The following is a 17624-nucleotide window of genomic DNA, read 5'->3' on the forward strand; positions in this document are numbered from 1 at the left end:
TTAATGTTGCTTAATAACATTCAATAATAATTTGAAAGTTTTCTGTTGCAGTATTGAAAAAATTGGTCAAGTAGCAACAGAGAAACACATTTGTCTTGCACAGCAAAACCTGCACAGCTACTGTCCGCTGATATCTATCTGTCATTCTGGTCACTGATGAGTAGTTAGGATGGGCCTAGATTAATCATATGCCTCTATGTATTAGTCAAAAAGTAGAAAAATGCCACTCAGAAAGGATTTCTAGAAAGGACTGAGGCAGTTTTCTACAAAACACAGTTGTAAAACTCAGCTGCTTCCATGGAAGGTAAATGGCTCTAATATTCTCCTACACAGCTTAATGTTTCTCCAAGTCACTCGTGATTTTGGCTAGCAGTATGCACACACAATTTATCTGCATTTTTGTTACTTAAGCACTTTTTCATGTACTGCATCCTAATCCTTCTTCTGCAAAATATTTCTTAAATACAGAACCTACCACTAAATAATCTTCACAGGATCATTCCTGCATCACCTGTAACTCATAAAGGAAGAGTGTATCTTGGCTTTGTTTTACTTCACAAAGAGACAGGAGAATATTTTACAGAGTGAGAGTAATCCAGTTTATACTATCAAAGCATTGTCTCATTTTTCATAATGCCTACTCCCACAGCTGGGTGCTCCAGGCAGCTGCAAAGACAGGCAGAAGGGAGAACTGGAGTGCCTCCCTGCTAAAATGTTGGTCAACAATGGGAGGAAATGTGACCCCTAGAGCAGCTTTTTCCAGGTGCTGCTTCATGTTGGTCTCCCAAGTCTATAGAATTCTGCAGCACAGATCCCCATGGAAATACACTTTCCTATTTCGTGACAGAAATAAAATCCCTTGCCCCCCTAGTCTCCCTATCATATTTCATGAGTTTTGCCCTTCCTTCACTTTTCTGTCTAGCTGTGGGCTATATGTGTTCAAGGCTTCTTAACAAAAAACTTGTTCCATAACTTGTTCTGAATATAACTATCTCTTAAAAATATTTTGTATCCTACAAAGTCTATTCTGTCCTGCAAAACTCAAATATGTGAGAAAAATAACAACCAAACCCACCCCAACCTAATCAAAGCCAAATCAAAGCCAAAGGGGCTGAGTGTAGCAGGAGTCTGTCTAATTCTGGCTACTGGCTACCTTGCAAAAAACACATGGTTCATTGTGGATCAGGATCTTACTGCTGTGCATCCACTCGCATATGTCAGCAAAGACATTTCTCTCAGCTGAGATACTCATAAACCAGAGAGTTAATGACTTCCAAAACTTCTGTGCCCAACTGTGTGTACCAGGCAGGAAACGAACACTGAACGTGTAATACAGTGTTTATATTCAAACCAACCAGTGCCAACCAGTAACTGTTGGAGAAGTTAGAGATGAGGCTACAGTGTCGTATTTGGGGCTGTTGCTCATGAATTTTCCTATTTCCTTTTGAGATGTTTTGTAGAAAAAATGCATTAGACCTAGAAAGTAGGACACTTTGAACTACATACATCATCCCTGCTGCTGGCAGCCTGTGGGATTATGGACTCAGTCTATGTAATTTTTTTTTTATTATGTTTGATAATTGATCCCTTAGCTGTGTAGCATGTTTTCATCAGAGTAACCACTTGTAAGAATGTGTCTGTCTCTCTCAAGGGTGCATTATAAAACAGGATTAAAAACTTGCATTCAGGATCGGGCATGAGCTGCAAAGTACTGTGTATCACACATGAAGTTTATAGAGTTTTCTTGTAGTTACTGAGCACAAGAAAGATTGAAACTCAGCACTCTGTAATCCTGAACCCCAAAGTGCTTTTTCTCTGTAGCCAAATATGTTGCATTTTCATGGAAGTCTTACTTAGTGAAATAGTCCCAGAGACTCAATAAATAATGCTAATTTATTTCCATGGAACATGTTCTGCTGTCTAACTACATAAAAGGCATAGTACAAATGCATTCAAAATTCAAAGGTGAAAAATGTATGCTTGGAGGGCAAACTATGAGAAATCAGCAGGAGCACCCTTGGATAATTATCTTGGTTGCCCTTCAGGATCAGCAGTGAAACATGAATTATCAGCATTTTGTCAGCTCATAAAGGGCAAAATATTTGAGAAAATAATTTTATGAGAATTTGTCATTAAGTGAAGATGAATGATTTTCAGCAAGACAAGCTCCTCGTTGCAGAAGCCTAATGATTGCAAACACTACCAAAATGCAAGAGATAATTTGTTATTGTAAGAATATCAGCAGTGTTTAAGGATCTTTTTATTGCCTTGAACCTCTCCCCCACTCAAACTGATTAGGAATTTAAGAGGTTTTGTACAGATACATTTGGATTTTTATATACTCATAAAATTAGAACAAAATATTCACATTATAAAGTGGTTTAAAGGTTTTGTTAGTCTCTCAACTCCAAAACCAGAGAAGGAATCAAAAGTCTGTTCTACCAGTAATGCCCTTCCAGTACGTGAGGACAAAGTAAGTTTTAGAAGCCAAAAGAGCAAGACAGTGACCTGACCTCCCTGGGAAATGACAGAGAAGCCTGACTGACACTTTCTTAGTTACAAATGCAAAACACAGTCTTGACTTTATTGAAATCAGTGGAAATTTCCTCACTGATTTCAGTAAAACCAAAACTGGACAGGGCTCTGTGCCTTTGTCTCCTGGAACCCCGTTCACCTCGATTCTCCCTAGAAAAGTCCTGGTGAGGGAATTTGGGGGCTGTGTCAGTTCCAGGAGGGTTCCCCTGGGGATCTGTGTCAGGCTGCCCTGCCCTTGCTTCTCAGTGGGTCCATCCTGCAGCCCCGCAGAGCTCTGGCAAGCAGGGACGAGCATTTGCTCCCTGCAGACCCGTTTGCACGGGCAGGGGTAATGCCATTTCAATCTTCTTGTCTCTGAGCAGTGAATCATTAGCTAATACATTAGAGCCCCTACGGTGAGTGGCTGTTCTTCAAACTGTCCTGATTCACAGGAGAATAGGAAGTCACAGCAATTCAGTTAGGCATTTGTGCCCCCGCTCTCCTTATCCAATCTGTAGTTTCTCTCCTCTCATCTTCTATCATGGGTTCCCATACAACTCCTCTGGGCACTGTGCCTGGGAGGGGACTGAAGTTACTGCAGTTTGCCAGACTCTAAGACAGAGACATTTTCCTTCAGGCTGATACTTGTCTGTAGCACAGACAGAGTATGTGGGATGTGATAGCGAAGGGCACAGCCATAGGGTTTTGAAAGCCAGTAAAATCAAGATCCATTTGTCTCTGCCTTGCTAGGTGTGAAACATCCTGCGATTACAAAGTTTCTTTATTTTCTCCTAAAAAGAGAAGGTGACAGCCAGCTGTCTGTCTTAGTGATACGGATTAAGACTCTGCTGAACTGCTTTTGTTTCCTCACCTCTGAGACCTCCAGCGAGGCAGTCAGCTCAGCCTCACGCCAGCCCAGTAGCAGTTGTGAGGAAGAAAATATCAGCACATTTAAAGAAAACTGAATCAAAATTAAGTATGCAAAAGCAATTAACCTGGTGAAATCAGAGGTTGCTAAAGAAAGACTCCACATCCATGGATGAAAAGCAAATGCAAAATGGATTTGTTTGTCAGCTGTCACTGTTTTGCGTAAGTTGGAGACATGGAGCCTTGTCCTATTTCACCTGAGCGTACACTGAGAAAAAACCATCCGGTTTTGGCTCTTCTGACTCTGGCAATTTCTTCTTTAAGGAAGGGGACAGCTTTTGCCTGTGGCCCCCTGGAAGCACCGTGTGCCTTGTACTTTGGAGAACAGGATCCCGGAATGATTCTCCGTTGCCTGGCCTTCCACTTGGCTGTTGGACTATACACAGTGTACGTGCATGGCCTTAGGAACAGCATCATTCATCTCCCTGGGAAGTTACTAGCCTTTTCTCCTATGAAACACCTTTTTCTTTGTTTTTGGCTTTTGAGAAGCATCTTCTCAATATTTGATTACTTGCTGGAATGGGAAGCTGTTATGCGAACCAGTTTCTTTACTGTCTGATGCAATTTTCCATACCTGTAACACTTTGGCCTTTACTTGATTGGAATCATATGGATTTTATATTTATCCAATGGTTTTAAGGTTCCCTAAAATTATCTACCAGCTGCTGGGAAGATATTTAGGGCCCTGTTAGTAAACTGTGTTATTAGAGAATCATGTCACAGAGAGGGGGTAGAGAGAGAAACAAGCTTCTGATATATGGCCAGATAATTTTGAAGGAGAATATTGTAAATATGTGAAATTTAGAAATGTCAGTGGCCATTTCACTATTATTTCACTCACAGTGTATGCTGCTCTTTATCTAGGAGAAACCACAAACCCATATATTCCTGCAAGACTTTTTGAGACTGAACATTGTTGTCTTTTTTTTTCTGAATCAAAAATATTATTATAGTCCTTTAAAAATACCAAACTAAATAAGCTTTAAAAACCTGAACATTAGCTGCAGCTGGCACTGTTAACAGCATTTGTAATGCTGAAGCTTTGTGTTAGTGTTAGAGGATCAGAATATGGCTCTAGTGAGGAACAAAATGGAAAGCCACAGGCTGTTCCCTTTGACTACTGAGCAAAATGACAGAACTGAATGAACAAGTAATGCATGTTTGGTAATACTGCTTTTTAATTCTCCATCACATAAGATGAATTGATGAAGCATGAATTGCTTTTTTTGGAGTGTGGCTCAAACCCAGTCTTGCTCCAGATGGGAAAGTGCATTGATTTCAGTGGGAGCCCCGCGCTAGGGAAGGTACCTACCACAGTAACCAACTGCACCAGTTTCTATTTCCAGCCTTCCGATAGTGCTGAATCTCATGCAGGGCTGTGGCAGGGTTGGGCATGGAAACCTCTTTCTGACTCGTCCTAACTCCTGGCAGTCTTCCTGAGCCAGTCTAAAATAGCTTCTTGCAGAAAAACTCTAATCCAGTGCCACTGAATAAAGCTGACAATGAGGGCTTTCGGGTCAGACCTTCAAAGACAATTTCCCTCATTTTTTGTGTCTTGTTTTGGCTCCATTTTCTCATAGGAACAGCTGTCAGATCATATTCACAGTGCAAACTTCCCCATCAGGCTGCGTATAACTGCATATTCTCCTCATTGTCTGAAGGACAAACTGATGTTTAAAGTGCGTGAGGTTGTATTTTCAATTCATAACATAATGGCAAAAGGTGAAAGCATCATGATTTATTTGAGTCTAACCCAAATTTTCCTCTTGTACAGATTTATTTTGAAAAATAAAGTTATTTTAAGCAGTTAATCTGTTCCCCTGTCCCTCTGTCCTGCACATGCACGTGGTGTGCCCCCATTGTGTGAAGGCATTAAAGAACAGATCCCAAGAGCTAGGTACTAGCAACTACCGTCTCTTCTGCATTAGCTTTAAGATAACCAGAGAGCTGGTCAAAAAGATAGCCCCAGTTCTCACAAACCAGACCTCTAGGAATAGATAACTGATGCAGGTTGATTTCTGGATTTTTTTTCTATGTTTCTGAGGCACTGGAAGTCAGCAGAGAGAGGACAAAGGGACTGGTGGTGCTTGTGGTGTGAGAAGCACTGAGGTGCCTGGAGGCAATCAGTGACCACCATGATCCTTTTTGTTTCTGTATTTATAAAGTGAACAAAGTATTCAACAGAGCTCTTCCAACAGGATTCTTAGCTGGGCAAAGCATTTTTTCAAGCATCTTCCTAGTTCTAATTTGTTGCAGTGATTTCATAATTGCTGATATGACGTTTTTTCCTCAGTAATTTTTAAGAAATTTTGTGTTTACCTTTTATGTAGAATTGTCTGGATGTAAAATACCTTGGTAATAATTTCTTACAGTGAAGAAAATCATAGCACATAGTTACATTGATTTAAAATTATGTGGCTCGTCACAACAGGGCAAATTTAATGTAACTATTTTCATGCTCAGACTGTTATACCACAGTGTTGCAAGCAAGAAAAAACTGTCCCCTTCTGTGCGTCCTCCACATATATATGTATTTACTCCAAGGAAAATATTGTCCTTGTAGCGTCTTCTCATTCACTCTGCACAAGGGAGAAAAGACACTTCTTAGGTGTCTAATCATTTGCGTGTCTATAAAGAGACCATCCACCGCCCTTCACAGGAATAAAATATACAAGGAGCAGGAAACAGAATGCCGTCTTGTAGGATATACTTTTAACAATTTCCTCAAGCATCCTTATTCTGGAATGGTAGAAAGGCAAAATATCCCTGCCAGAAAGCATTTTCTACTAGAACAGGGGATGAGAATTCTCATCTATTTCTAGGTACTAAGGAAAGTGCTCTCCTACAGACAGCAGGGAGGATTTGCTCTATGCTATCCAAGAAGACTGGAGAGCGATGACATTTCTATGGGCAAAACCAGGGAAATATCACATGTTGGCTAGGATAGGATGGGTGTTTGCTGGCAAGTCAAATAAAGAAACGGGAAGCATAGGAGATGGTAATTTTGAGATGTGTATCTTTCTAAATGAATCAATACTACAAATGAACTGAAAATTGTGCAAACAGGTGGAAATAGCATGAAGTCTTTGCAGCAACAGTTGAGTATTTGTTTAAACTCCAGTCTGTATCAACACAAATTAGGTCAGTAAAAATTAGGTCTGTAAAAATGAGACTCATCACCAGAGGCTTACTTAATCCAGGAAGTGATTGACTTTGCACGGTGACTTCTGAGGAAATAATCTAAAGGAACTTATCCTTTTATTTTTCTTTTTAAATAAGTAAATTTCTATTAAGACTGAAAATCTGTACACAGAACTTAAAATTGCAAAAAAAAAAAGTAAATTCATTACTTAATCTTGTAGAATTTACTTAAGTCACACTTCTGTAAGATCTATTATTAGTCTGCTAATAGCAACAGATATAAATAGTGGTCTGAGGCAGTTTATGGAGAGTGTGGTTTGTCTATTCTGTCTATCTGATAACGCTTTCCGAACAGAGACAATATTATTCGTTTTGCTAGTTGCAAAAAGTTTTCCTATAGCAACAGGGTAAACACCTAATGAAACAGGAAAATCTCATTGTAAAGCCAAAGAATTGAATAGGAAAGCTTACCTGAGGGGGAAAGATGAAGAAAAAATGAACCAATTTAGCTTAAGTAATTTTTAAAACCAACAGATTTCATGCTGGTGGCGTCCCAATATTTTAGTGAATGACAAATCTGTTTCTAGCTCTTTTTGATCTTATGTTTAATTCACATAAGGAATTTCCACTTAAGAAACACAAGAGTCTGGTCTGTTGATTGTGTGGTGGCAGACTCCCAGAGATGTGTATGTTCAGCATATGTCAAAGGTCTAGACCTCAAGCTTTGTAATGTGGAGTTGTAAGATCAGATTCTGGACTCAGATGAGGAAGAAAAACCTTACTATTTTTTCTGACATCCCTCAAAAAAAAAAAAAAGCTGGCTTCTCATTTAAGAGACCTCCAACTCTGCACCAAGTATTTGTATCACACACTTTGATTTTTGCAAGAGAAGGACAATTCTCTTTCATTTTCTGGTGTGAGGGGATGAGGTCACATACTACCTTGGTACCGAGAATTTCTCTGGGCAGCATTTTAAATGGGACACGTTCCCAGGCTGGGTATATAATTAAGAAAATCTTCTTTAAGACTGTGCTGTGTGATATAGCTGTGCTGTGATAAGAAACAGCTGTTGAAGAAAGTAAGCAGCTCCTTTTTTCATCCCAAAGCTGCTCAAATCTTTGGTCTAAGCTGCTTATGAATAAAGCACAGCAAATGAGGGGCCTGTATCTTCCCTAAAACAGGCAGGCGATGGGGGGTGAGGAACTGGCATGGCCGTTACTCTGTCCCCCTTCTTGGCTGCTGGAAAGGCTTATCAGACGCACGCTGAAAGGGAAAGACATAGAGCAATTTGCTACACACCTTCTCCTGAGCCAGGGGGAAGGCGAGAGCCCAGCCGGATGCAGACCCCCTTGTTTGGCACCCCTGTTCTCAAGCTCAGAGAAAACCAACCTCTACACAAAGCTGCCTGCCTCTCCTCCTAACATCCATGTCAGACTGAGGCAGGCTGGACAGCAGCAAAGTCTTGTTATTCACAAAAAAAAATGAGCTGAATTGCTGGGTTTTCTGCAAACAGCACTTACTTGAGTACTGAAACAATATTATGCAAGATCAGCTCATTTGTCTGTCTGTCTTTCTGCAGGGGCAAAGAGAAGAGAGAAAAAACAGAACTGAATAGTAGGAGAAGCTTCTGGTTTTAGACCTGCTGGGATATTGAGGGCACCCTTCTGTCAGGTTAGGTCAATAGGAAAATTGCTGATAGAAATGCACAGTGGTACGTCTCCTAGAAAGAGGTGGAAAAATGCCAGTCTGTTATTTCAGGTACAGCAAGACAAATTCGGTTGCTTAGTTTCAGACTGACATGTTATGTGGTCTGGGGGAAATTGTTTTCACGCCTCACCTAAAGCCACCAGCCAAATGTGTGAAAAATCCTGTTGTCAGAGCATCTGGCAACAAGGAATGTGGTACTGATACCCAAACTAGAGTTTATTTAAAATTGGAAATAACAGTAGGAAGTCTGGAAAATGTTCTTGCACAATTCAATTACAGTGTTTTGTTAAGCCTGTCATAATTCTCTGCAGACCTAATTATATGGACAGCTCTTCTTTAAATCCCACTCAAACCCACTTAATCCTTTTTTATACACAACAGAAATGGCTGGATGAGAAACCACTGGCTATTTTGCAAATGGACTGTACTGGTCTTGAAGAGAGTTTGTGGCTTAGTTCAGGCACTGGGGATGCTGGAAACTGAAGTCAGAAATGGTCACATCAGTCATGGTGATATTCTTCCAGTGTGCTGTAATTACTCTGAACAATTTCTGTACGTGAGCAAGTTCTTTTTCCACTCTATCAATGTATCAGAGAGACACCAGGAAAGACACTCTGTGTTTTTTTATGTCTGAAAAGTGATAGGAACTGTACGGAGGTGATACAAGCTGGCTACCGAGCACTCACTTGCAGACCAGCTTGCATGTGAGGGGGTGACCTCACAGCCCCAATGAGAAAATAAAAAAGTTAAACCTGCCAAATTCAGAATTTGGATATTTGAAAACCATCTCAACTCAGAGATTAAAAGAGAGCATTTGGTTTCAGCTGAATGCAGAATCATATATGAATCCATGAATAATGTCTTCAGGGTTTCTTAATTTAAGGACACTTGAGTTTAAAAAGGATTTTATACAACGACATTAATTCCAAACTCCCTTTGCTGTTTTTTGATTCTGTTTTCCTCATTTTTATGCATTTGCCCTCTAACAGGCTGAAGAAATGTGTGTAACCTTGTTATCATTGGCTGTCGGGGAAATTGGCCGGGACATGCAAATTGCCCAGACAGTGTCTTGGAATCAACTTCAAAGTAGCAAGGTTGAGCCTTGCAACTGGAGTGTCAAAGCCTCTAAAAGTTTTCAAGACCCAATCTGTGAGTGTCTTCAGGGTAATTTATGTTAGTGGACATACTTCTGGATACCCTGAATTTATTTACATCAGAAGCAATTCCTGCAAATTTTGGTCACGTTAAAAAAAAAGAAAAATTGGTATTATTTACTTAATATCACAGCACAATCAAATCAGGCCTGGGACTTGTATTTCATTGTTTATGGGAAGACTCACAGGACGTTATATTTATCTTACATTTTCAAAGAAACATTTAGTTCAATATTAAGTTATGACTCCTTAGGCATTTATTTCTGTGAGTGCTGAAATTCTGTCTCCTGATCTGTAAATACGGTTTGTATCAGCTTTCAGACTGCTGCCAGAGGGGGTACTACTGGGGAAACGTCCTCCCTTTCCCTCTAAAATTGACTGTTCGAGGACTACCCAGGATATTGTGAGTCACATATGAAAGACAAGATACAAAAATAGAGAAAACTAGTAGAACTCTCAGTAGTAGAATAAACCTACATGTAAATCATACTGATAGTACTATAAACCAGCACCAAATCATACATAAATTTAGAGGTAGAAAAGACATTCTAGTTACAGATAATTAGGTAGCAAATTGTCCCGTTGTACTGAGTCAGTTCCTTGAATAAGCAAACACCCCTAGATCCACATGGAAGAATGTGAGAGCAGAGGTGGTGTACTATCTTGACGTGATAGTTTGATTTGATGGGATGGATTCTTATGACTTCGTATATAGAGAAAGAGTAGGGCAATATGCAACTGAAGAAAATGCTTGACCTCAGAAAGCTAAATCCTACCTTAAAGCGTAAAGCCTCTGGTAATGATCAAATTAATCTTTTCTACTTCTTGAGTCCACCCTCCTGCAACTGCAGATAATCGTACAATATCTGAGCTTATTCATAGGACCTGTCTTTTTTTTCCCCACAAAGTGAGGCCAGGTCCATTAAAGATCTGTGTATTCTGATTTTAGTTTAAAACAGCTTTGGTTCCTTTCCTCCAATATCCTACTTCAGAATGCTACTGCTTTGCATAGTTACTTGTTTCCAGTCTAAGCTTACTCTTTACCTGTGCTTTATTTTACATCAGCCATTATCATTTAGCATAAACAGTCCTTCCCTCTGTCCTTGATCCTTTCCTCTTAGCTAACCAAAATCTCCATCTTCACAAGCAGATGAGTACCACGATTTTGACAGCATCTTAAGTCAGAAGAATGCTGAAACCTGAAAGCTTAAGGGCAAGACAGAACAAATTGCATTTATCATCCAAATACAGGATGGCAGTATAGATTTTAAGACACATTAAGTCTGAGTATCAAATTAAGTCCTATGCATTACATTTGATTTCCACGAGAACTCCACACTGGTGCAGATTCCCAGGGTCTTCATTGTCAGAGAAAGATGAATAGTTATTGAGAGACGAGCTGTTTTTTCAGGATATCATTACAACTAAAACGAAGTCTTCTACGCACAGAGCAGTTTCTTAAGACTGGAAGGATCCTTTTCCCCGGGGGAAGTGTAAGATTAAAGGGTTGCATAATTACCCACTTAGGAAATTGGAACTGTCATAAATTGACAAAAGACAAAGCCAGAACTAATTACTGCTTATAAATTTCTCAGCATAACAAACAAGACAATTGAATTGATGCTTTTTTTTGAGAGGCAAGGTCTTTGTAGATCTTACCATCATGGACTTGTGCTGATACGTATCTTTAAATAGGAAACAAGGTCAGAAAACGGTCCCTAAATTAGGAAGCTGGAACCATCATTTAACCATAAAACTTTTGGTTAGCAAAGTACTGCAGACTGTCCTTAATTAGCAATCACTTTTACTGAGAGAGTGTCTGTTTCTGCTTGGGAATGTGTAGCTAAATTAGAAGACTCAGAGAAGGTTCAGTTTTTAAACCAGCCTTTCTTCAGTGTGATACTACTTGATCTACAGCAGTGCAGCAGGAAAGATTCAAAGCAGCTAAGAATCTCATTTGGGCCCTGGGCAGGGACAGGCACTTTCTTACATCAGACATGAAAAGAGTCATTGTGCGCAACACAAGGTGAGTATGGTAGCACAGAAACGAAAAGGACTGGGAGAGTTAGAGGAAGGGGTTAATATCCGACACAGAATCTGGCATTTATATTCCGAAAGAACAAAAGCCTGAAATAGAAAAGAATAGACTGCTGCCAACAGGCTTTTTGCAAAGGTAAATAATGAAAAATAAAAGGTCAAAGCTTGAAGATAAGTACAAGAAAGTACAGGATAAGCAAGTAAAAGAATCTTCTCATAACAAGAGGCTCTTCAATATGGAACAGGCAGAGCAGTGACCCTGGAAGTGCAGTGGGTAATTGCACACGGGGCTTTTTATATTCTCTGCTTACCTCATTTTAAAATGGGGTCATATGGTAGAGCACGAGGCAATTTTTAAAAACTCAGGTTGTAATATGTCTAGACTGTAAATCTGATTGTATTAATCAAAAAAAAAAAGCACAAACGTACTAACGACCTGGATAAAATAAATCCCAATATTATAATTGTGCTATTGCACTCCGACCACAGCTGACAGTCTGAACAGAGCCGTGTCCAGTCATGTTGGATGATTTAATACACCTTTGAAGCAAATGAAATGGCAAACAGAATGATCTCTGGTGGTTTTTAGCGGTAGGGTTTTTTGTTACCATTTGTAGTTCAAACACTTATTCAAGTTCTCTTGAATTCAACAAAATTACAAATGTCAGTTCTGTCTTACTATTTTGCTTTTTTCTGGCGTTCTTTTTTTCCCTCAGCATGGACAAAAGGCTGGCATGCCACAGCCCAGCTCCACAGAATTCTTCAGGTTGTTAGTCAGTTTTAAAGAATACCTGCAGTTTTCTACAGATTTATGAAAAACTTTTTCGAACTTATTCTTCTCCTTCAAAGGCAAAAATAGCAGCATGTCCAGAAGGGCAAGTTTTGTATGAAGCATATAGAAAACGGGAAAAAAAAAATAGGCCGAGGTAGAAGACTCCTGTTGACTTCAGTGAGCCTTGGGTTAGGAGATGGGCCCTGCAGAGCTGATCATCTCCACGAGACAAATTCACACTTTCCTGTCCCCTCAGCCGGACTGCTTTTTCCCCTGCGTATCCTACATGACATAGGGCTTACTGCTAGGATTTCTGCATAAAAGCAAACTCCAGGTTTCCAAGTTATTTACATGTGCTCAGTGAATGCTGATCGAACTGTTCAAAGCTGGCAGAAAATACATATGATGTATTCAAGCTATGCAAAAAGCCACACATACTCAGTCTAAGTCATGGTGGCCTATTGTTAGAAAGCCGGTCAGCCACAGCCCAGATCTCGAGGCAACTCCCTGGTCCAAGGCAGGCCCAAGGCCAGGTGGGGAGTCAGCTCCAGGTCCCTGGCGAGGAGCAAAGGCCAGAGTCTCAGCTTGAAACCTGCTTCTGAGCAAAAGGAGGGGGAACGGACAGGGAGCCTCTGCTGCGGCTTCTCAAAGCCAGACACCTGCACCGTGTCCAAATGCCCCCTGAGCCCAGGCAGTCAGACTGTTGGGAGCGGTGGGATGGCTCAGCACCATAACAGTCAGGTCATGTCCCATGCCACCTCCTGTCCCATGCCACCTTCTCTCTTTACCCCAGCCTACTCATTCCAAATGGCACAGTATTTTCCACCTGTTAAGCAAGCCAGGAACAAAATACATTGCAGCTGTTTGTATTGTGCTTAGCTATTAGCTATATTTATATGGTAATTTCAGCATAAAACATCGAATAAATACCGTTCCGCACACATGTCAAATTTAATCATTGTTAGGATTCCCAGTAAAAGAATGCTGCAGCAGGCTAGATTAGGAATAAGCAATTAGATGTGGGTTTTTTCCTGCACAGGTTAGTTATTGGCCACTGCGTCCTGCTCAGATGGGTGAAACTCAAGAAAGAAAAAACCAGCTCTGTGCCTGAGAATACATTTGAGGCAATAGTAAAAGGTGTAGTAAAAGGCCTGTCTACAAGACTAGTTACCTGTGCCTCCAGGTGACAAGCTAGTGACAAACTACAGGAATAATCTGATTCTTTTCACATGAACATTTTTTGCCTGGAATATTTTGTACTATAACAATTTCTTTTTCTGCATTATGCAACTATTTCGATTTCCACCAAGTGTGCTGTTTTTAAGTTGCACCATCTGGTTCTTTCTTCATCTGTCTCTAACCTGTGCATCCTGCTTACTTCTGCTTTGGCTCATCACGTGGTCTTAAAAGTCTTTATTTTGATACCTGAAACAGCATTAAGAGTGCACTTGCTGCACCATGCTCTATTAGTGAAAAAAGATTAATTTGAGAATTTCACTGAATTCTTTAGAAAGCCCCAAAAGTGCTGCCCCAGATTTGGAACAAAACTTAGCCATTAACAGTATTTTAACAGGGTTTACCTTATTGGTCAATTGAAGGGAGTGGAAATAGGTCTCAAATTGCTAAGTTTAAATCCAGTTCAGGACAACAATGACTTAAAATAATTTTCAGCTGAAGCACTGTAATTGAGAGGGCTGAGCAGCCAGGTTCATTGCTGGGTGGCATCCACATTAGAGGAGCCGTGCAGCTGATCTGTACTGCAATCCTTTAAAGAGCTCTCAGCAGTCATAGGTTGAACGAGCAGAGTCTCATTTAAGATAGTTCATCCCTGTCAAAGATGAAAACATAGTGGCAAAGCAGCTGGGCCATTACCCTTCCCTGTGCTGGAGCTGTTGTGTTGCTAAATGACCGAGGTGACTCTGGAAGGCTGGGTGACTGGTGGTTTCCAACAGCAACAGGTTCACAAGCAAGAAAGGGGATAAACAACGTCCAGAGGAGACACCGGCGCTGGCTGTGCCACAGACCTGCTGGGTGTCCCTGAGCAACGCCTCACCCGGCTCTTAGTGCCTCCAGACTGCAAATGGCCTCGTGCTGCTTGAGGTGCTCGTGCCGTAGAGAGCTGATCGCTGCTCAGTGTCTGGGTGGACGCCACCACGATACCGAGGACATAGTTTTGGGTTCCTACAGCATACGTTTGGGACCTTTGTGTTACTCACCTTCTCCATGCCTTTTTTACAATGATGATGATAACAAATCCCCCAAATTAGAATTAAAGCAGCTAATTATTGTAGAGCACAGTGAACTTCTCAGTGAACAATGTGCTCACATCAAGTGACAGCAGCAGATTTTTGTTGATAATTACATTTTTCTTACAGCATTCCTTATCCATTTGTTTGAAACCATTGACGCAAGGTGTAATGCATTCTCCTGTTTCTTGTTGTATCACTTCAGGCTTCTTTTAAAGTTTTCTTTGCACTTACTCACTTAATAGACATTTTATTTTTTTTTGGTGCTTTTCATCACAGGTGGCTAATGTTCCATTTCTGGCTGGCACACTGAGGATAAAATGTGATCATTACGCTAATATCCAGTTTAACTATACCAGCCTGCATTTAAATGGAAGCAAAAATGTGCATAAATAGCTTCAGGTTTACCTCTTCAGGCCCTCTCATTATATGGAATAGCTTGGTAATTTTATTTCTATATAGTAATTATTTTCATGCTGATATCTTCTTGTGCATACAGTAATAATATTTTACTTGTTTCTTTGTCACTGAAAATTATCCTGGAGATTGCAGAGCAGACAAAATAGTTTCATTCTGTCACTGGCTGTGACTAATCTCAGTGTTGTCTCTGCTTTTGCTTTATGAATTTTGGCTCATTATCAGAAACAGAGGTTAATAATGTATTAAGATACATATACTAAAAAATAGCTGACTAATGCATTCTTGCTTTAAATAACATGAAACATTTCTTCTTTCTGTTATGGAAAGGTAAGAGACTTCTGTGTGAAGCTGTTCAGAATCATGTCTCAAAGCACTAAAGGTGTCATTCCTCACTGGAACAGAGCTAGAGCTTTACTCAGAGGCTTAATAATGTTAACATACTCTTGCCCAAGTGGTTTGCATTCCAGCTTAAACCATTTCATGAAAAATTATTAATTATCTTTCAACATAGCTGCTGCAAGGTAGGCTGAACAGTTATCCACAACATTGTAAGAGAAATTCAGACACAAAGAAGTTGGTGATTTGTGACGATCATGATGATGGTGTGAGGTGGAAATCCTCACCTGTGGCCTCTTCAGAGGCTTGTATTTCCAGAATATTCTCATGCTAGTGCTCAGCTATTTCAGGATTTCTGGGAACTGTGTTGTTCTAATTGTGCCTTTTTCCTCAAAGCCTGCCTTACAAATGCATACTCTTCAGAGGGGGCCAAAGCGGGTGGTACACTCCAGCGGTGTTGGGTGTATGAGACCTATGGACTCACCTATATAAAAGGAATTGGCAGCTGTCAAAGTTGCTCACTTGGTCTTTACCTGTTAGGAAGGGAGGTTTAGAATAGCTGGAGGTTTGATTGCACTCCTTAATAACGCACAGGTGTACGTGCATAAAGTATTCATTGACTTCAGTTCCTCCTCGCCAAGACCATGCCTCTTCTAGCACCACAGTGTCTCTATACTCAGCTCTCTATACCCTCACCGTCTAATTTCTTCCCATTTCAAGTGCCTGGTCTGTTTTCAATTCTCAAAGTTCCCTTAATCCAGCTCTTGCCAATGCTTCTTCCAGTTTTAGCTCTCCATGAGAATTAATCACCTTACAGTATGTTCACAGCACACGTACTGCTATGAAGATAAACCAAACTGCTCCTTACATATCTCTGTATTATTCTAGCTACATCTCCAAGTTTGCAGACAAGTTGCAAACTAATATCTTACGGTTTCTATATTTATCTCCCTCCACTTTCAAACTTGTGGCGCCTTGCTTACATTTTTGATTCTTTTGAAAACATTGTATAATTTTGGATAGCTTTCAGAAATATTCTCTGGTTCAAGCACACGTTGAGTGGGATGTGAAGGAGAATCTGTGACTGTTCTGGGAGAGGTCAGACTAGACAAGTGCTTATCACACTTAGTCTGTGTTGGCTTTAAGCACATACTTCAGGGCATAAGGCTTGTTCATGATTCCCCTCCTGAATTACAGAAGCACAGTATGATAGGTGATCTGATCCAAGGGGTAACACTGGGGCATTTAGAGCTAGAGTTGTGGAGTGGTAATAAGATAATTAGGGTTTTTTTTTCCTGTTTTCTTAGCTCTTGAGAACTAATTTTAAAATATGTATGTATGCATAATGCATTTGTAGCATATCTTTCTAATTAACAGTATTATTGGCTTTAATTCATGGTAGCATCAGAGTATCTTCCTATCTCCTGCTTAGTAGTTTTGGAAAATAAATTTGCAGCAAAGGCAATTACACTGCAAGCCGTTAAAAAAACTCCACAACCCCGAAAAGCAGGAAGAGGCAAAACTCTGCTCACAGGATCTTTGTTCTAGTTTGTTTTAACCGATGTCTGATAAACATCTAATGAACACTACATGATAATTCTGCCCACCTGTTAGTGGCAGCACAGCACGTTAAGTACTCTGGTACCAAGTTCAAGACTTGGCTACGGTTCCTCATTCCTACACAGTCAGAAAAGGGTGTGAGGGGAGGGAAAGGGTCGGGCTGGGGGCAGTCCCTAAGGCAATTTCAGTGGTGTTCAACCTTCTTCACACAGATCTAGAATTGCCACGATTTTTAGGTTCTATTTCAAGAGCTGTATTAGTGGCTTGGATTTCCAGAGGCTCTTGTGCTTTACACTGTGAACCGAGCCATTGGTGGCAGAGCTGGAACAACACCCAGGACATGTAGGCTACACCTCAACTAAAGATACCCCAACAAACACGAGTTCTAGTAGGAACATCCTTCTACTACAGGCAGCAGTTGTGAATTCAGACACACAACATAGCTTTATTTTACAACCAGTTTTGCAATTTGAGTTTTAAAAACAACTACTGAGAAATGGTTGTTTCAAAACGTGTCACACTTTTTTCCTCAAGATTCTCTTATTTTGAAAAAAAATAGTGACTTTTAATATTTATTTGCCCACTTTCTTCACCATGAAGTGGAGCCAAAAACTTGCAGGCAATACTACCAGGCTAATTTTAAAACAATATAATTTATATATAAAGATTCTGTACTTTCATTCTTACTTCAAGTTCCTGTCAGAAATTCTTCTTGCTTTTTGTGCTTAGTCTGTCATTGAGGGACTTCGGAATTCATCTCCTCTTAATTAATTGAACAGCTTTTTTTCTGATGCCTTTTTGTCTCCTGTT

Source organism: Apaloderma vittatum, unplaced genomic scaffold, assembly GCF_000703405.1.
Source record: "Apaloderma vittatum isolate BGI_N311 unplaced genomic scaffold, ASM70340v1 scaffold12277, whole genome shotgun sequence".
NCBI classification, from domain to species: Eukaryota; Metazoa; Chordata; class Aves; order Trogoniformes; family Trogonidae; genus Apaloderma; species Apaloderma vittatum.